Genomic DNA, 20,696 nt, shown 5'->3' on the forward strand with positions numbered 1-20,696 from the left:
GCTGAGCAGGCAGCCAGATGCAGGACTCCCCCCAGCACCTGAAGATCAAGTCCTGAGCTGAAAGCAGATGCCCCAGCAACTTAGCCACCCACGCCCGGGAAAATAATCACATTATAAGATATTCCATTTAGAAGTCAATGAGGTTAATGGGTTGATTTTAAGGAAAGTAAAATACACTTAATAAAGTTGTTAGAAAAGATTAAAGGAAAAAAAAAAGTCAATGAGGACACAGAAAATGTCCCTGAAGTTCTAGAGCTTCAAACAGTGTCTTTTTGGTGATACTGTCTGCAAGGTCATGGTCCTCTTACAGAGAAGAATCCGATATTGCACAACCAGAGGACAACACAGAAAACGTTGTCTTCGTTGAGATTCTTCAGTCCAGCATTTAAGCACTTCAGTGCAGGAATTCCATCACTGAGCACCGAGAGAAAACGGCATAGAATATGCCAGTGGAATGTGCTGAACAGGAGAGGCTCGAAATCAAGAAGGGACGTGGGAGGTTCCCTATCCTGCAGCAGGTGGTTGGACTGAGGTTCTGGATTTGTAAATTTGGAAGTGCTCTTGGTCTAATGATGAACAGCTCATCCAAAGGCAGCTGGCCCAGAGGCAGAGTCACTGAGCTGGTCCCCACACTGAGGGGCTTCTTGGTAGACTTGGCAGCCTAAGAACAGAACAGGTGTTTGTGGCTGAGGAAATCCCGGGTCCCCTGTCCTGGGACTACCCTTCACCAGCTCTCCCCACCCCAGAGCCCAGCCCTCGCCCAGGGGCATGCATTTCCCCCAGCCATGACCCCAGCCCTGGGCCCAGCCACCTTTACAAACCTCCTCCCTCCTGAACCAAATCATGGAGTCAGCCCTAGGCCCTGTTACCAATGGTCTGGGCTCAGGACCAAAGTGAGTAAAACCAGTGTGCTCACATGACTCGTGTTCCCATGCTCCCTCTCATGGCAGATCCTAAAGGAACTGCTGGGGGATGTGACAGAAGACTGGGGCCTGCATTTGACACCTCTAACCTTGAGGAACCAAGGTTCAGTGAGCAAGAGCAGCCTCTTGGAGAGGCTTCCAGCCTCCTGGAGAGTAGAACACAGATCTCTTAGTCTGATGATCCTTCCGCCATCCCATCCATTCCTGGTCCAGCTCAGCTGGGAGCTCACAGGGGAGCTCAGTTAGCCCATCCCCCAGGTCAGCTCTGCTCAAAGCAGGGGCTGCTCAGTGGCTCAGGATCTGAGGTCTGCAGGAAGCTGGCTGCCAGGGATGGCACCAGCCTCAGCCAGGGTTCCCACGGTTGCACGGAGAACTGGCCTCCTTCTAGTCCCATCATGCAGGGTCTCTACTGTCCACATGCTGCCTCACATGTGAAGACCCAAGCCACATTCTGGAGGAACATGGCCCTACTGTCCAGGCCTATGAGTTGGTCTTCAGAGGCTTTCCTACTCCCTTTATCTGGGATGAGACCCTGGCCCCTGTCCTTGTAACTGCCCAAATGGAGTCCCCTTCTCCTTGAGATGTCCCATGGAGCTGCCATGCTGCTGTCTCTCAAAAGGGAGTACAGCCCATGCTGTGTGTCCCCGCTTTCCCCAAACCACCCACCCTGGGCCCAAATTGACTCTCTCCAATGAAGAACCAGGTCAGAGACAGGCCTGACTTCCCTCAATCTGTTTAGCACCAAAAGGCCTTAAGTTGTGGTGTGGGCCCCTCCCCTTTCCCAGAGGCCTTAACAGTGAGTGAGGCCATATCAGAGCTCAGCGCTGAGCTTGTCCAAGCTGTTGCCAACATGTGATATAAGATCTCACTCATCTGTTCCCTCTGCCCTGTGAGAAGATTCAGGCAGTGGACAGGGGTGAGGCTGGGAATTCACTATTCCCTGTGCTCACACCAGGCCATCTGCCCCTTCTTTCCCTCTCAAACTGCTCTCACTACCTGTCCTTCTAAAGAAGTTCCACACAGAGTGTCAATTTTTTATGATTATGCAAATTATGATGACAAGGATGACAACAAAGGTGACGATAACGACGACGTCAGGGCTCACAATGAACATCCAGATGTTCCTGGTCTGGGCCACATCTGGCTGCGTTGTTGGTGGCGCTGAAATGAAACCCCAAGAATCAGAGCCCCACTTGGGACCCCAAACTGGGGGAGGCTTCCTCAGCTCCTGCTGGCCCAGGTCCATCCTCCCAGGCAGACGGTGTCTGTCACTGTTCTTGTGGCAGCTGCTGTGACCAGTCCTGATGTTGGGAAGTGAGGAGGGGATGCGCCCTGTCCCTCAGGGGCTCCTCAGGCCAAAAGGGGAAGCAGGGTTTGCAATATAAGCAGTCGCTCCTGCTGTGACAGACAGGAGGTGATGCAGGGTAAAGATGGTGACAGCAACTACCTCTCAGGAGCTGACAGTTCAGGTGGCACTGAAGGAAGGATTCCCATCAATACACCAGTTGACATGGAAAAGACAATTATTCTCAGAAACGGGGTCAGTAAGAACACCATCTCTGGAAACAGACTGATGTTCCTCTGATTGGGGCAGCAAGAAATCCAAAAACTACCTGAGCACAAGGTGTGTGCAGTGATGAAAAAATCCAGGAGGTGGGAAGGGAAAGGAAGGATTCTAGAACATCCCTGTGGCCATTATAATTCCAGGAAGAATTTGCCATGGATGGATGAATTTCTCTCTCTCCCTCAGACATGCATACACACACACACACACACACACACAGACACACACACACTGTGGGGTAGGTCGAGGTCATTTCAGAGAACCAGCACTCCATCCAGTCTTCTGAGTTACCTGTGGTCTCCTGTGTTTCATCGCGGCGCTCCCATACTTGCTGGAGCCAGCTCTTACAGTCTCCGTTTGCGGTCTGCACAAGGAGCTTAGTCAGCTTTTCGTCATTGTCCAACGTGCCTCTGAACTGTTGGCCTCTAGGAGGAACCACTGTCTACTTTCTGTTTTCCAGGTCAAAGAAGTGAGTTAACTGCTCATTGAAGGCGAACCACCAGGATCCTCTGGTGTGTCCGTGGGCCCCACACTCACGCATCAGGCTGCCCTGCATGGTGAGAGAATGTGCCCCCGCCCCCACCAGGGGAAACAGGTCAGCCTCTGGTCCTGACCAATCCTTTGCCCCACCCGCTGCACACTCCTTGGCTCCCCTTCTGCCCTCCTGGTCCTGCTCTGGCCTCCTTTTCTGTCTGGGCTGCTGGGCCGCATGTGTGGGACCCACTTTGAAGTTTTACATGAACACCATAGCTCCCCAGCCCTGCTAAAGTGTTCTCCTTCTGCCCTGGGCCTTCAGACTCACCGCTCTTAGTGAAAATGTCCAGCAGTTTCTTTCTGAGCTCTCCCCCCAGGTCTTTCAGAGGTTCCCTCTGTGTCCCCCAGAATGCTGTGTCCTTCAGCTTCATCCCCAGAAAACCAACAGGTTTGACCTCCTTGCTCCCACAGGCATAGGAAAGAAACTTGTTTCCATTCACTTGGCCTTGAATCTCACACCATGATGGTCCAGGCCTGGGCTGAGATGTGATGGAGAAATTGTAGGAAAGCGAGAGAGCAGCTGTGAAGGGAAAACAGTAGAAGCAGAGGTTGGGGCTGGAAGAAAAAGAGCAGCAGGCACCCCTCTGCCATCCAGGTGACAGCAGTGGCATCCCTGTAGGGCTGTGCTGGCAGAGCAAGGACTGTCCCTGCACAGCCCCTCCCCCCAGCAGTAGAGGCTGCTGCTCTTCCCCTGTTGGGATAGGATCAGGATGCCTCTGCCTGGCAGGAGGCCACATAGCCATTGAAATGTCCCCTGTGTCTATCAGGCTGATACCTAGCATCTCAGCCTTTGATAGAACAGATATAGCAGGAGATGCCAAACACGAAACTAAACACATGTCCTCCAACTGTGCTCATGGACAGGTCTGGAGAACTCTTTATAGCAAAGTCATAAAGACTGCACTGAGAGAAGGGCACCAGCATTGTCAAGAAAGTCGGTGACGTCTGTCTGATGGACAACCTTGGCTGAAGGAGGTGATGATAGAGAAACAGTAGTAATTGGGTGAAAAGTCTGAAAGTAAGAGATTTGAGGTGCAGGCGCCCAACTGTCCAAAGCAGGGATGAGGCAAAGACTGAAATGATCCTGAGGCTGGAATGCAAGCCAGGCCTGCCCCACAGAAAACTCTCCGTACCTTGGGCTCACAGAACATTGTGATCCTAAAGGCAAGATAGCCAGATGGCCAACCCAGAAGCTGCTGGATTTAAACAATTAAATCAATGACCAAGTCCCAGGATGGACGGAGAGGAACCTGAAAGCAAACACCCAATAGGAGTCTGGATCCTCTGTCTGGGTTCCAGGCCTGAGCCCCTCCTCAGAGCTGGAACCCTGTAGTAGAAGCAGAAGCAAGCTATCCATCAGAAAGGACCCTTCAGGTCAATAGCAAGTACAGTGCTTCCTGCTAGCCTTCCGCAATGGGTCATGGGTCATTCATAGGGGTGGGTAGACACTGGGGAGCAGAGATCGTGCAGACATTGTCAGTGGACCTAGTGTGTGAGTTGACATCGTCCTCAGGGATCCTAGTGTCATCAGGGCCCCTGTCATTGAAATGGCTGGTATTGCAGATAAGGACAAGTCACTTGCCCCAAGTCCTGATCACAGTGACACCATTGGCTCAGGAACCTGCGTAGAGGTCCTTTCCCATTCCCCACATTTGTTACAGGAGTGAAAACTGTTTGTAGTTGAATTACCTGTGGGTTGGGTGCTGAGTGGCAGGGACATTCAAGTCCAATATTCTCACACTGTCTAGTCTTTTCTCCAAACACAACATTAAAAAAGTATTTTAGAGGCGCCTGGGTGGCTCAGTCACGAGGCATCTCCCTCTGCTCAGCCTATGATTCGGTGGGGCCTGGCATGGAGTTCCCCATCAGGCTCCCTGCTCAGTGGGAAGCCTGCTTCTCCCTCTTCCACTCCTCCTGCTTGTGTTCCCTCTCTTGCTTTCTCTCTCTCTCGGTGTCAAATAAATAAATTCATTAAAAATCAATCAATCAATCAATAAGTGAATAAATAAATAAATAAAATACAAAAGTATCTTATCCTGGATGCAAGGACAGAGATGAATACAAACTTTAAAGCCTCTCTCAGGATGCAAGGACATGAGGAACGCTTTTCGATTTTCATTGAAATGCCAGCCTGGTGCAAAGATTTTCTGTGTCTATTGAATATTGCATAGGACTCTGTTGTAACCACTCAATGTGCTGTTGTAGCCCACAAGCAGCCACAGACAATCCATGGATGAAGGTGCCACTGGACCCACTCCTTGGGCCCCAGGACCCTTAGAATCCACACCACAGAGCCCTGTGGGAAAATGGGCTCTGTGCCCTTTGTGACATCCTGATCTGAATATCAGGAAGAGAGCCCTAGTGCTCCAGGGAGGCAATGACACTCACAGGAGGGAAAGTCACACCCTGTAAAAGGGACTGTGGGCATGTATGCTCCTGGGACCTGGAGCAAAGAGGTCTCTGGCCAGAGGACATCAGAGCTGTGCACCCTGAGCTGGGAGGTGCAGGTGAAGCAGCGCCTGGCGTCCCACGGGGAGGGGGAGGGGGTAATCCGCTGCCCGAGCGTGCGGACAAGTCCATCCCACCAGGACTGGTTGACCCCAGTGGGCACCGCGACTCCTGCAGGGAGAACAGGGGGACAGGGCTCGAGGCACGTGGTCATGTGGCGGCCCCCTCCCTGGGAAAGCCCGGAGTCCTGCCTAGAGTCAGGGGCTCCAGGCTTAAGCTGGGCTCCCAGAGGAAGCTGCAGAGACTGTGAAGAACCGCGGATCTCCAGCGCGGCCCTCTCTCCTCCGCTGTGCTCCCCGCCCCCAGAGCCTGGCCCAACTTTGTGAGATTCCTCTTCCACCTTTCTGGTCGTGGTTGCCCACAACCGCCCGGACACCCTCCAGGCAGAAAGCGGCCCGCAGAGAATAACTGAGGAGTCTGCGTCTTAGGGGCGAGAAGGCTCCAGAACCGCTCCGCGGACACCGTTTCTGCTCCCCGGTCTTACCGCTCACTCCCCAACAAACCGCTCCCACGCCGGGTTCCGCCTCTGAACTCAGGGCTGCAGCCTGCTCTAGCACAGACCGGCAGGAAAAACCGGAGCAGGAGGCCAGGACGGACGCTGGAGACCCCAGTCCACCCCAGTCGCCCTGGGAAGCTCCTCGCGGCTCTACTGCACCGCGATCTGCGGTTTCTACAGAAAATTTTTCTTTTCGCTTCGGGCTTGACTCGGGCCCGGGACCCGCCCACCTCCTACCGTATATTCTAGAATATATCAGCCCTTTCTGGTACTGCTGGTCTGCTCCTCTTTCACCCATTGTCCTAACTTTTCCATCTTCATTTCCACCATCAGTACCTTCCCTTCTCGTGGCCAACAGGTATAAGCTTCCAGTTATGAACTTAAAAGTCATGTGGCGGAGGGGGCGCCTGGGTGGCTCAGTGAGTTAAGCCTCTGCCTTTGGCTCAGGTCATGATCTCAGGGTCCTGAGGTCAGCAAGGAGCCTGCTTCCCCCTCTCTCTCTACCTGCTGCTCTGCCTACTGGTGATCTCTCTCTCTCTCTCTCTCTCTGTCAAATAAATAAATAAAATCTTTATGAAGCACGTGGGTGGCTCAGTGAGTTAAAGCCTCTGCCTTCGGCTCATATCATGGTCCCAGGGTCCTGGGATCCAGCCCCACATCAGGCTCTCTGCTCAGCAAGGAGCCTGCTACCTCCTTTCTCTCTGCCTGTCTCTCTGCCTACTTGTGATCTCTGTCTGTCAAATAAATAAATAAAATCTTTAAATAAATAAATTAAAAAATCTTTTTAAAAAAAAGTCATGTGGATATAGTGTACAGCATGTTCACTGTAGTTAATGATACTGTGTTGTGTATTTCAAAGTTATTGAGAGAGTGGATCTCGAAGCGAGACTTATTGTGCTGACCAGTTCACACTATACACGAATATCCAACCATTACCTTGTACATCCTAACCTAATATAATGCTGTGTATCAATTATATCTCAATAAAAAATAAATTGAAAAAGAAAAAATGATACAAAACGGGATTTTCTTCCCTTCCTGTTCTGAAGGCTGGAATATAGAGAGCAAGGCGTCTGCATCATGTTCTGTCTCCCGGCTTCTGGGTGTTTCTTGCCATGCTTGACATTCTTGGGTTCTGGTCGGCTGCCCTCTGATGTCTGTCTCTGTTGTCACAGGGCTGGCTTCCCTCTCCGCCTCTGTGTATCCACCTGACTTCCCCCCTGTTTGTCTCTGGTCCCTTCTTACAGGGACAACAGTCCTACTCGATGGTGTTTCACCCTAATGACCTCATTTTCATGTGGATATAGCTGCAAAGACCCTATTTCCAAATAAAATCATGTTCCCAAGACCAGGAGTTAGGACTTCAGCATAACTTTTGGGGGACCACAATTCAACCCATAACAAAAGGCATAGACTCTATCACCCCACTGCTATTCCAACAAAAAAGAATCATTCCTTCTTTTCATTTACCTTTAAAGTTTCTTATTGAGATATTACTGACAATAACATTATTTTGAGGTATACAAGAGTCAATATTTGTATGCATATCATTAGCTGTATTTATGCACCTTATTATACATTACATGTCATGACTAGTTTATTTTATAACTGGAAGTTTATACTTTCTGACCACAAGAGGGGATGATTTGGAAAGTGGGAATGAAGACAGAAAAGAGAGGTTGGGAGGAGAATGGCGTGAAGAAGGAAAGAAGGGCGGGAGAGAAGATTGAAGTATTTCAGGAAATATGGCCTGGCAGGAGTAAGCGGGTGGTTTGATGCTGGCTGGGGTCCCAGAGTGGCTGTGACAAGGTTTCTTCACAGCCTCCTCAAATTGCTGAGGAAATTGTCTACCACACTCCTCCTGGGAGTGGTTAAGGAGAAATAGGGAGGGGGAGAGGGGACGGGGTTAAGACTGGGGCAAGAAACCATATGGGAGCAGTGAAAAAACTCTGTGTTGGCTACTGCCCTCTTATCAATCAGTCTTCCCCAGGCTCACTTCTGCCTCAGGTGTGTTTTGTTTTGTTTTGTTTTCAGTGACTTTGGGCTCTGGGGAAAAGGAAGATGGAAAAGATTTTTTCAACTTGAAAAAAATACTGCCAGGAGATGGGAGTCGGAGGGCAAGAGAGGGAGAGAGTGCCTGGTGGGAAGCAAGGCTTAAGACGTCTCCATACTGGAGAGTTTTAGAAAAGTCAGTCTGACACCGCACAGATTATTTGCCAGGTCAGGAGGGTGGGGGGGAGGGCAGAGGGCAGGCACACCTGTGGCTGCCATTACTCCCATTTGGGCGAGAACCACACAGGTTCCCAGTGAGATGCCAACTGGAAGAAGAGTCCATCCAGGAACTAAGAGGAGAGGGTTCAAGGTTTAATCCCAGGGAAAGGAGCTGCACTCACAGCATACACAGCTTTCTTTCTGGATGACTTGGCCTCACCCCTGCAACACATTACCACCTAGCCAGCACTGCGACCGTCCACCAGTCTGCCAAACCAGCTGCTTCCGAAGGATGGGGAACATGGGAAGGCCAGTAAGTCCATGAGCAATGGGCCCACTGACACATTCCTTTTCTTGTGAAGCGAGTTCCTTGATCAGAGCAACAGGGTAGGGAAGACAGTGAGGGTGGGGTAAAGAATTATGTGGATCCACCAATGGTAGTTTTTGGCAAAATCATTGCAGGTAAAGAAGACAAACCAATATCTGCGGTAAGTGTCTATTTCAAAAAAAGAGGAATGCTGTGCATACTATGATGAAAGTGGTCCAGGGTCATGAACCTGCCAGCGAGCTGATCACCCTGGGGATCGGTGCCATATCAGGGCACAGCACTGGTCTCTGTGGCTGGCAGGCTGGGCACTCAGCAGTGGGGACGGCCCGTTGAGCCTCGGTAAACGCAGGTCTGTGCTGCTAAGCCCGTGCCTGACATTAATTCCTGCCCCTTTATTCCTGAGCCCACTGGGCAATGAGGGCTATCCCGGGGAAACAGGCTGACTGATAGCCCCAGAATGGTCATCCTAGTGACTTGATTCTTAAAATCATCCTCTTCTGAAGTCACCCTTTGGGGAGCATTCCCATGGGACACAATTATCCTTCCATTCTCAGAGAATTCTATCCACATACCTCTCCCCCAAATTTCTATGTCACCAAGTTTCCATTTGGATTTTCCAAGTCCCTGGCCATCCAGCCAAACCATTGAAATGGGCATCGAATTGCATATGTGTGCATTTCTTCTTCTGTAGCAAAGTGTACCACCTGGGGTACCGCCCAGCGTTGTGCCCACTGAGAACATTTCCCTCACTCACTGTCCTTCGGGAATAGTCTGGAGAAGGGCTATAATGCTGAAGCTCTTCCCTTTCAGGCGGGACCTGTGGATCATACAGAAGCAGCTGGAAACCAGGCCCCTGTCCTCTATTCCCTTGTCACTGATAGTTGGGAGCTTCCCATGAGGCCATAGATATAGACTGAGAGAGAGGAAGCTGTGGGGTAGGAGTGGGGACCATGAGCATTCAGGCAACTTCTTCAGGGAACGTGCTTGTGCCCTGGGGCCTGATCAAGTACCTATGGCTTCCATTTGATGGAGGGCTGCTGTGCTTATCACTCTCAGGCTGATGGGCCAGAAAGCATCCAGCTCATGAGGGGCAGATCAGGTCACCTGGTGACTCGGTGGCCCAGGTCAGTGTTCAGTCCCCATAAAGGCCCTAGGCAGGCCAAGACTGGTTTTTCAACAAGACAGTAGTTATATGTAGATGATGGCAGGGACTTGCTCCGCATCCTAAGAGGCCTACACTGTGCCTTACCCCTAGAGGCTTGCCAAAGGCTCCAGTATCATCTTTACTTGGAATAAGGTGTGCATTGTATCCATGTCAATATCCTGGGTGTGATATTGCACTACAGTATTTGTAATTTGTTTCCCTTGGGAGAAATGAGAAAAAGAATACCTGGGACATCTTTATATTATTTGTAAGAGCTGTCTATGAATTCATTGTATAGTTATCTCAAACTAAAAATTTAATTGAAAAACTTTCAATCTAAATAAAACCTATTCCAATGTGAAAAATGAAAAAAAAAATCTGTAGAAACCAATAGCATCTGGATCTACCATTGACACTTTAGGCACCATTAAATCTGCTGGAATGTATGACGATGGTAGAGCGGCTCATATAACACCTTGGATCTGTCACGGAGCCGTCTCTGAGTCTGCACCTAAAATGCTCAGAATGCTACAAACTACCCCTTTTGTGCTTGGGGTGAGGAGAGAGAAAATATATGTTAGGAAATGCAGAAATGGATGGATGGATGGATGGATGGATGGATGATTGGATGAACAGATGGATAATTGGTGGGATGTCTTGTGGATTTTCTCTGTGCAGCATCTATGACTCCAGATATTTCCATCCTGTTTTCCTGACACCTCTTTTCGCTAGAAGATCTTCTTCCACAATGACTCATGGTTCAGTCATCCTGATCTCATTCAAGATTTTTGACTCAGAGATGCCTGTAAGCTCTTTAGTTTGTCTTCATTCTTTCCCCAGAGATCACTTTGCCCATTTTCCCGCCTGGCTAAATTTTATATTCCCATTCCCATAATTTCCATAATTCCCATCAATTTCCAAGATTTATCTCCCATATAGTCTTCATTTTCCCCCTGGAGAGAATAAAGCATGGCTTCTTTTGTGTTTTACTGACTCTGACCAGTGTGGTTTCACAATTGGTACTGTGTCCCTCAATAGAAATATTAGCTCATTTAGGTTTTGGAGAATCAAGTATATCCTATTAAAATAAAGTAAATGTATTCATTTTAGGTGTTTAGTTTTGTTTTGTTTTGGAGAAAAAAATATAGGGCCAAACACACTGATTGCCACGAGGAGAGGCTTGTGATATTTAATTGCACTGAGACTGTGAGTTGTTGCATTCTCTAACTCTGAAAATGGGGGAAGGTCTGAGGTGTGCAGAGACTGGGCAGAACCTAGCCCCAAGTGGAGTTTCCCTAGGTCCTTCAATAAATGCAGGTTTCTCTCCTGAAGACCTGAGGATCATGTGAAGACCAGAGAATTCAGCTCAGCTCAGTAATAATCAAAACAATAGTCAGACAGGTACCTGGGTGGCTCAGTGGGTTAAGCATCTCCCTTTGGCTCAGGTTATGATCCAGGAGTCCCAGGATCGAGTCCTACATCAGGCTACCTGCTTGGTAGGGAGTTTCCTTCTCCCTCTGCCCTTCACCCCACTTGTGCTCTCTCTTTCAAATTAATAAATAAAAGCTTAAAAACATGGACAGTCATTGTTTCATTTTTTTCTTCTCTCCTGGACAACAGGGAGCTGCCTCGTAGCTGGGACCCTGGGAATTGCCAAATCTTTTCTATTAAAGGCACACATGCTCTATTGATCCCCTATATTATCCTACTGGTTCAGGGTACATGGAAGAATTATTTCCTTATATTAATTCAATTATATTATTTTACATTTCTTTATATGTTTATATTTCCCCAAAAGTTAGTGGCTTAGAACACCAGTAACCATTTATTATCTCCCGTAGTTTCTGTGGGTCAAGAATTCAGGAGCAGGACCACAGGCAGGTTCTGGCTCAGAGTCCCCCATGAGGCCGCAGTCAAGTGTTAACGGAGGTCACTCTCATCAGAGGGTTTGACTGGGACTACAGTTGGGCCTATAGGGCATACAGGTTGGATGGTGCTTCTAAGCTGGATCCCTTCTATGGCTGTTGGCAGGAGACCTCAGCTTCTCATGACAAGGAATTCTCTATAGGGCTACTTCAGGAAAATGAGAGCCAGGGGCCCCTGGGTGCCTCAGTCAGTTCAGCATCTGCCAAAGGCTCAGGCTAAGATCCCTGGAACCCTGTGTCAGGCTCTCTGCTCAGCACGGAGTCTGCTTCTCCTTCTCCCTCTGCCCCTCCCCCTGCTGGTGCTCTTTCATTCTCTCTCTTGCTGTCTCTCTCAAATAAATAAAATCTTAAGACAAAACAAAACAAAAAAAGTCATGACAGTTGGCTTTCCCCAGAGTGAGAGAACCTAGAGAGAACTGTGGAAACCTCAATGTCTTTTGTGACTTGGCTTGAAAGTCATGTTTTAGTATTTGCATTCTATCCTGACAGCTGCATCCATCATCCCTGTTCAGTGTGGCTGGGGATTACACAGGGCATGAGTATCAGGAGGCCAGAATCACTGAGAGCCATTTTGTAGGTAGGCTCTCACCATTCCTTTATTTGGGTCATCCTTGTCTTCACAGGGCTGTCCCTGTGGACAGAGGAGGACAGTACACAACAGGAGTGGGAGTCAGAATCCAGAAGGAATGCCTCCAACAGGACTCATTTGGATGGCACTGGGATTGAGGAAAACACAAGGAAATATTTTTTCCATGTACCTGGAACCAGTAGGATAAGACAGGGAATAAAAGGAGAGTGCCTTCAATATTCACTGTAAGAGCTGGCAATGGCCAGGGCTGTAGCTAAGAGACAGCTCCCTGTGGTCCAGCAGAGAAACAAAGTGAAACAATGACTGCCCATTTTTTTAAGCTTTCATTTATCAATGTGAGAGAAAGAGCGCAAGTGGGAGGAAGGGCAGAGGGAGAAGCTGACTCCCTGTTGAGCAGGGAGCCTGATGTGGGACTCAGTCTCTGGATCCAGGATCATAACCTGAGCCAAAGGTAGATGCTTAATCCACTGAGCCACCCAGGAACCCATCTGCTCATTGTTTTGATTATTACTGAGCTGAGCTGAGCTGAGCTGAACTCTCTTATCTTCACATGATCCTCAGGTCTTCAGGAGAGAAACCTGCACTTGTTGAAGGACCTAGGGAAACTCCACTTGGGGCTAGGCTTTCCCCAGTCTCTGCACACCTCAGACCTTCACCCATTTTCAGAGTTAGAGAATGCTACTATTCACAGTTTCAGTGCAATTCAATATCATAATTCACAGATTTTTGTACTTGGAAGTGGAACAAACTGTGCACGTGGCTTTGCAAATGGAAAGTAGGTGGATGCTGGGAGCACATTAATATAAGAGTCAGGGAAAGCCTGAAGAGCTTTGAAGAAACTGTCACATCTGAGGAAGCTACCAGTAGGGACTCCAAGGAAAAGTGAAATACCAGGGATCTTCTCTCCCCTTCAGAGCCAAGGTTGTCCAAGACATGAAATTTCAGAGGAAAGAGTGGGAGCTCTTGTATACCTAGTTAGTTATAGATCAAGAGGAAACTCAGTGAGGAAGGGTGAGCAGGGGAGCGAGTGCTCAGGAGAACAGAGACATGCTTAGGGCCATGGATTGTAGGCTTGAGAGACATCCAGTGAAGGCTTTTGTCAACTCCCTAACACCAAGGAGAGGCTATCCTCCGCACCTGCTATGTCCAAAGTAATTCAGTACATCAATTCCTTAAACATTCACTGAACATCTAGAATGTTTAAGATCTTCTCCTAGAGAGTCAAGGCAACAAGAATTTTCCATTTTCTCTGAGGAAGAGAACTAAGAGAACTAATGTACCCAGGGTGAGAGCCAGCTAGATGTTCATGCACTCAGAACACTGGTTGGTATTCTTACAGTAGACCAGAACTCTTAGAACATAGAAGAGAGGAAATTAATTCCATCAGAGATGGTTGGGATAACGCAGGTGACACTATCTGAGCCCTACAGGAATTACACCACTTGTTCAGACAGAAAAAACATAATCTAGACAAAGAGATGAGTCAGAGTCAGTACAAAGATGAGCACGAGGGTGGAATCAGCAAGTAGGCCACACTGGAAGGCCTGGGTATACAGTGCAAGTGTGTTCATGTGCTGTTCTCCCCTGGTTTACCCTTCCCCTTCTCTGTGGGGGCACAGATGTCTGGCCTTGCTCCACACAACTTCCCTCCCAAAGTTTCAGAAGCCAACAGGAGGGGATTACATCTACACAGAAACACTGTGAACATCAAATTAGAAGGATCCCAGTAAACTTGGAATGCAATAGATTAGCATTAACTAATGTTTTATTAGGATGAGTATGTCATAGTCCCTTGTTGATATTAATGATTTATGACAACCTGGTTATCGTAAGATTCACTAATCATTTTGGTCACATTCACAGGCAGACAAGAACTTTAGTTTTGGACATGAATGTTAAAGCACTTGGGACCAACTTTTTAATGTTTTCCACTTTGAGATGCATCAAAAATAGGATACTTTAAAGGAAGAAGGGAAGAATGACTGGGTGGATATTTTGTGATAAAGCATGTATAGTGCAAAGTTAACTGTAGCATCTTAGGGGATCGGTATACTGGTGTTCCCTATAAAATTCTATCAATTTCTCTGGATGTTTACAAATTATCTTATAAATGTTGAGGGGAAATATATTCCTAAAATTATTCTGGTAACAACACAACATAATTCCCTTAGAGCTCTGAAGGAACAAGGTAATTTCTGCTAAATAAAGCACAGACACCCATAACAAACAGGGTAACTTTTGGAAGGAAGGTATGCAGAAACTTATCATGGATCTTAGTAGGAAAGAGAACCCGACTACATCTGTACATACCACTTGTGAAAGCAAAAGTGCACGAGACACCATTGAACAGACCAGGAAGACTTTATTGAAGGCTGTTGTAATAGGGGAGGGAGGCATGTACTCAGCCTGAACTCCACTCCACTGAAACAAGGGGCAGAAGGTTTTTAAGAAGTGGGGAAGCTAGTGGGAAAGTCCTGGAGGTTGAGCAACAGGATGTGTTGAGCACATGGAGTTATTTCCTGAGCTTTTAAATGTACTTCTCTGTAATTAGACCACTCTGTAATTAGTGGCTCCCGTCAAACTTAGTCCCTGTTATGGACTCCACTGTGTCCTCCCAAGAGTCATAGTTTGAAGCCCTAACCCCCAGGGTAACTGTATTTGGAGACAGGGTCTATAAGGGGGTAAGTAAGGATGAATGAGGTCATATGGGTGGGGTCCTGATCCAGTTGGACTGGTGCCTTCTGAGAAGGGTAAGGGACATCAGAAGTAGGTGCACACAGAGGAAAGGCCATGTGAGGACACAGCAGGAAGGACTCCATGTGGGAGCCCTGGAGAGACGTTTTAGGAGAACCAACCTGCCTGCATCTTTTTCATGGACGTCCATTCTCTAGAACAGGGAGAAAATGTTCGTTTTGGTCATGGCAGAGACTAGCGTTTCCCTGTTCCTTAAAATGGCTTTTGAGACAAACAATGGTATTCTAGACTGGTAGAGTCAGCTATGTCATATAGATTGACTCTATCTAGGAAGAGTTGCTTTGATCATGTGAAGAGCCTTCTCAGATGTATGTAGTTTTTAGTTTCCATTAATGAGGGCTATATGTTTCTTGGAATTTCTATGCACAAACCAATGAAAATGCAGTTACAAACACGTACAGGTACACAGCCTCGGCATACAAGCGTAGACACATTGACATGACTGAAAAAAGTTGATTTAAACATAATATTATTTCTTCTTAAGATTGAGGCTAAGAGAGAGAGGTAGTTTCAAAATTATCATCAGATAAAAATCTGCATTATCATTATTGAATTAACAACTGATTTTTTCTTTTAGCCCCTTTTCTGTTTTCAAGTAGTTGTGATATATTAGCTAATCCTACTAGACTTGGCCCCACACACTGGCAATGTAGACCTCAAGTATTTGATGGTTTTAGTTAAAAAAGATGAAGGTGGCTTCCGGAGCGGCCCAAAACTTTGCTGCTTGTGTGCAAACAAGATTTATCAGTTCTGTCCAACTCTGCTGAATGGGGCTGGACTCATGTGTATCCAGACAGGAAAGGGAGCCACAGAAATACACATACACCACTGCTGCTCATCCTCCAATGGAAAGTGCATTAATCAACTTGCAGATACTCCTGCTAGAACTCACCTCTGGTTAGATGCCTACTAGTTTCAGGAGTCTGTCATTTGCTGTGCTCGTATTGGTTTAGAACAGAGGATTTTAAGATCATACAACCCTGTACTAAAACTTTTCAATAAAATCATGCTACTTCTTTCAAAAAAAAAAAAAAGAGGAAGTAGAAAATGTTTCTGTTGCTTCAGCCTCCCAGTTGATGGTGTTCTTATCAAACAAAGGCTCCTTCCCTCCTACAGAGACTGGGAGGTGAGGACCCTATCTCCTTTGATGTTCACATTTGAAAAAGATGGCTCCCCAGGCCTTAAGAAAGATAGTCATACATTATAAAGCTGTTAAGAGGAAAAAGAATTTACAGTTACTAAGTTTTTTAGAAAAGCTTTCTAGGGGCTCTTGGGTGGTTCACTCTTGGTAAAGCTATGCATCTGACTCCTGATAGCAGCTCAGGACTTGTTCTCAGGGTCATGAGTTTAAGCTCTGTGTTGGACTCCATGCTGGGCATCGGGCCTACTTAAAAGTAAAAGAAAAAAAAATAAATAAAATATTCTAAGAAAAGGTAGATCAGGAGCCTGGAGCCAGGAAGGAGATTATTTTAAGTTTAGTCCAGCTGGAAACTAGAACATTAAGGCAGTCTTGGTCATGGCCACCATTGGACTGAGAGCTTAAAATACAGACTGAGGCAACCTCACAGCCTCATGCATAATGAGGTGGAGGTTTTGTTCAGCCCAGGTAAAAGAAAGCCAGGTGAGTTAGTCCCAAACCAGTCTCCAGAATTTCAACAGATACAAAGACTCACAAATATGATGATGAAGATGGTGGCAAAAGCTAAGTTTAGTTGTGTGACATTTGCATGTTAAACATGTGGTTGGAGGGGCCTTGGGTAGCTCTGTCCATTAAGTGTCTGACTCATGGTCTTGGCTCAGGTCCTGATCTCAGGGTTGTGGGATGGAGCCCCCTGAGTCAGGCTCTGTGCTCACTGGGGAGTCTGCTTCTCTCCCTCTCTCTCTGACCCTCCAGCTACTCACTCAGGTGAGCATGTGTGCTCTCTCTCTAAAATAAATGAATAAATTTTTTTTAAATGTGGGCCAAAATTTATTCTCTATGTGAATATCCTGTTCCCCAAAAACCATTCAGCCCATGATTTTAGCATCTATTGATGATGTTGGACAGATACCCTTTTCATTAAGAGCAGAAAAGGGACACTTACTGAATATACATTTGTTTAATAAGTGTCTACTAGGCAGTGTGGTAGGGCTGAGGACGGGGAGCTGGGGAGGCAGGGAAAACTGGCAGCCCTTACTGACCTAATCTCTTCATTCAATGTGGCCCCAGGCTCTGTGCCAAATACAGTTCCTCATATGAACCACAGGTCACATGAACTGACCTCAGTGAGAATTTCATCCCTGCTGACAGAGGACACAGAGCAGGAACCTGATTAAATGCATAGGTGAGCATTATTCATGACACAGAATGGATTCATGACATAGGATAGATTCATTATATACCAGGGTTTTCTCAATGAATTAGACTGATGAAGTTAGAGGGAGGTAGAATCAGTCTCCTTAAGAAAGTATTTTCCAAGTGTTCAGTGCAGACCATATGACATTCTGTGCAACTGTTTAAAAAAAAAAAAGGAGATGAGTGTGGGACAGGGAAGGAGATCCATGATTCAGCGGTTAGTGAACCAAAGGACTGAAGAGCAGGATAGCCCTCTTTGCAATTACTAAAACGGAAAACCAAGTTGGGTCTGTTAAATGACAAATTGTGGAAAGAGTTTGCCCCTGGACAGTGAAAGTAAGAGAAAACAGTGGGTGAGCAAGGCTGAATGTTGTGTTCCTGCTCACTTTTCAATCTGCATTTGCCTCCTTGGCAGTTGAGAACCTTGCAGAGAAACGCTGGGGCCCTTGGATCCTGTAGGCCAACAGACAACCCTGGAGTCCCAAACTGCCCAGAAGTTCAAGGGGCTGCATGTGACTGGCTGGGGGGAGGGCCTTTGTCATCCAGAACTGTTAAATTCCGGGTCCCTGGTGTTACCATGGAAGTCCACACAAGCTGTGCTATACCAATACATGATGGAGGTGAGTCTGAGCCCAGAATCCCCTTTCCCTCCTGCTTCTGCTGCTGGGGGTCCCATCTGCTAGTGAGGAGCAAGACCTCGAGGGTCAGGAGGAGGGAATGGCTTCAGGCCTGGCGTCACACAATGCCTGTCTCTGACCCCTAGGTGATACACATTCATTTTTTTTTAGATTCTTCTTTTTTTTTTTTAGTAGGCCTCTAACAAAGGGCTGGAACTCACAACTCTAAGATCCAGACCTGAGCTGATCCCGACAGTCAGCTTAACCCACTGAGCTTAACCCACTGAGCTTAACCCACTGCTTAACCCACTGAGCCACCTGGGCGTCCCAGGATGACATCCTTGCTATTGCTCTGGCTTGGAAACACAGCTGTGGGATAGTTCTTGGAGTGCATAGTCTCTTCTCTCTCACTGAATTCATCATGGTCATGCTCTGCTATGTCCTGTTGGTCCTGCTGGGAACATTTCTGTCTTGGTGAAGGAAGACATGCAGGTACTTTCCATCTTTTTTACATGTTGGGAACCGAATACCTAGAGCTTTACCTCTTTCTCCATTCAGGTGTGTGTGTGTGTGTCTGTCTTCCACATGTGTTTTAGTGAGAATTATGGATTCCCAGGCCAGTTACCAGGGAATCCGTTCCCACTCAGGTCCTGGAGAGCCCAGCCTACTCTCTATTTTGGACTCTTGTCCCCCCAAAGTGGCAATCCTTCCTCACACTGCTCCCCTCACTCTCTGGACATTCTGGAAAACAGAGCCTTGATTTAGGACTCCTCCTTCAAATCCTCCCACTCTTCACCCCTCCGTTGCTAAGTCCTGACATCTTCACAGAAGGCCTCTGACCAGGACATGTTCCGTATTCATTGACCACACACCCCTGAATCATTGCCTGTTCGCTTTCTGCTAACCATCCTGTGGGTCTGGCTAGAATGTAAGGCCCTGGAGGGCAGAAACTGTCTTGTGCTCTTGCAGTTCACTCTCTACCCAGCCCCATGCTCTGCTTGTCACAATGAACAGAATGCTTGTCAAATGAACACACCCAGCAGCAGTGGACATACTGCATGGTCTGGAGAATTTGCCATTGTCCCTAAACCTCAGATGGTTGGAGAGGGGATCGGGTTGAGGATCCGGAGCTGATGATGGAGGGATGGAGAAGGGACGCTCCTCCCTCTCGCAGCCCAGCCCTTCTCAGGGTTCCTTTTGGAGTCACAGAGTCTGGGGGACCTAAAAGGATATTTTCTCCCCATCCAGCCCCCACCTGTTCCCCTCAGTGGTGCTCACTCTCTTTGCTCCATTCCATGCTCGTGACTCAGTTCAGATCTGGACAGCTTGGTTTCATTTTTATGCTCTGCCTTCTTATTTTTCTCCTTGTACTTAATGTGTTGAAGAAACAAGATGGTCTTAGAGAATTTTTATATCTTGGACTTGGCTGGTTGAATCCATGTACCTGTTTCTATTGTCCTGCTGACAATATTTTCTATAAACCAGCTGTTAGATATGGAGACTTGATTAGTTTTCAATTCGATTTTGGATTTGCAAAGTTACTTCTTTTTGGTGTTGTAAATCCATATCCCATTATATTACATCAAAAGATTGGGCTGGACCTTCAGGTGGGTCCCTAGTACACATGAGAACTTGTGCACCTGTGGGCAAAGGACTGTGAGGAGCTATTCAGCTGCGATGATGCAGACGGTGTCCCCTTCCCGGACATTGTGGTGCTCTTGAGAAGCAGAAAGCTCAGGACCATCTTCCATGGGGACTGAGAAATTTACTCAAGGTCTACCAAAGAATCTTGAACTTTGTTTATTAATAGTTTTACCTCCCTACACCTTTCAAATAAGAGTTGGTGCTTCCTACCTTCTTATGGATTCCTGTGCCAACTGAAACAAAGCTTCAGAATTAGCCAGAAGATGTGAAACTTTTTTTCAAGGTTTGACAAATGAATAACATTTTGATGCGATTTCTATTTTCCAGAGCTACGACTGAACAAATAATGTCATTTTATAGCATTGCCAAATTACACATAAAATGAAAACCAATTCAATAAGTTGAATTTACAGAAGAATTTAAGAGCCCCAATGACTAAATAATGCAGCTTATCACTTTTGATGTTTAGAGGAAATGCGCAATGTTAGCGGTTATCAGAACTTGAAATATGATGACATAGAGTTTCAGGCAATAAATCCATCTGATGGTCAGTCTTAAGAAGCAGAAACCTTGATGGGATTAACAGGCAGGGATGTCAATGGGTGAAGCCCCCATGAGAATAATGGTGGAAGTCTGGGGGGTCTTCGAGACCATTCAGATCAAAGTGGTTCAGACTCCAAGTGCATGAGGAGCAGAGTTTGTGTGATGGCATCCTGTACTGCCATCTAGCCTAGGGAAAGTCCCTCAAGGTCTCAGGAGAGTCCCTAAGGAGAAGTGGGCCATCAGAGGAGTCCTGTGTCTCCCAGGAAGAGGTCTGCCTTAGCACCCTGTCAGGCTGGGAGCAGCCCTAGGGAGAGTGACCTTGGTGCATCCACAGCAATGAGCTTCAGAGTGTTGACCTGCTGTCTCCCACCAGGCCTGGCCATGCCCAGCTATCACCAAGCACCGTGCCCAGGCATAGACACACACACAATACATCCAGTCTCAGCCCTCAACTGCCCTGGCTCACAGCCCCCAGCTGCGGCTGTCCTCCAGGGGATCAGGCATAGGATGCATAGCCCAAAGCAAATTTTGCTAACACCACCGCCCCACTCCCACGTTCCCTGGTGGATGTGCTCCATCAG

At 47.4% G+C, this 20,696-nt stretch overlaps 1 protein-coding gene across 1 annotated transcript in view; it reads right to left on the reverse strand.

Annotated features, from left to right (window-relative positions):
* Positions 1-210: 210 nt before the first annotated feature.
* LOC125101686 (UL16-binding protein 3-like) overlaps positions 211-20,696 on the reverse strand; it is a 176,166-nt gene continuing 155,680 nt past the window's right edge. The window contains 1 exon segment of the mRNA XM_047732027.1: positions 211-661. The gene's annotated coding sequence lies outside the window, so the exon portion shown is untranslated.

The sequence above is a fragment of the Lutra lutra genome, chromosome 6 (genome assembly GCF_902655055.1).
Source record: "Lutra lutra chromosome 6, mLutLut1.2, whole genome shotgun sequence".
Lineage (NCBI taxonomy): Eukaryota > Metazoa > Chordata > Mammalia > Carnivora > Mustelidae > Lutra > Lutra lutra.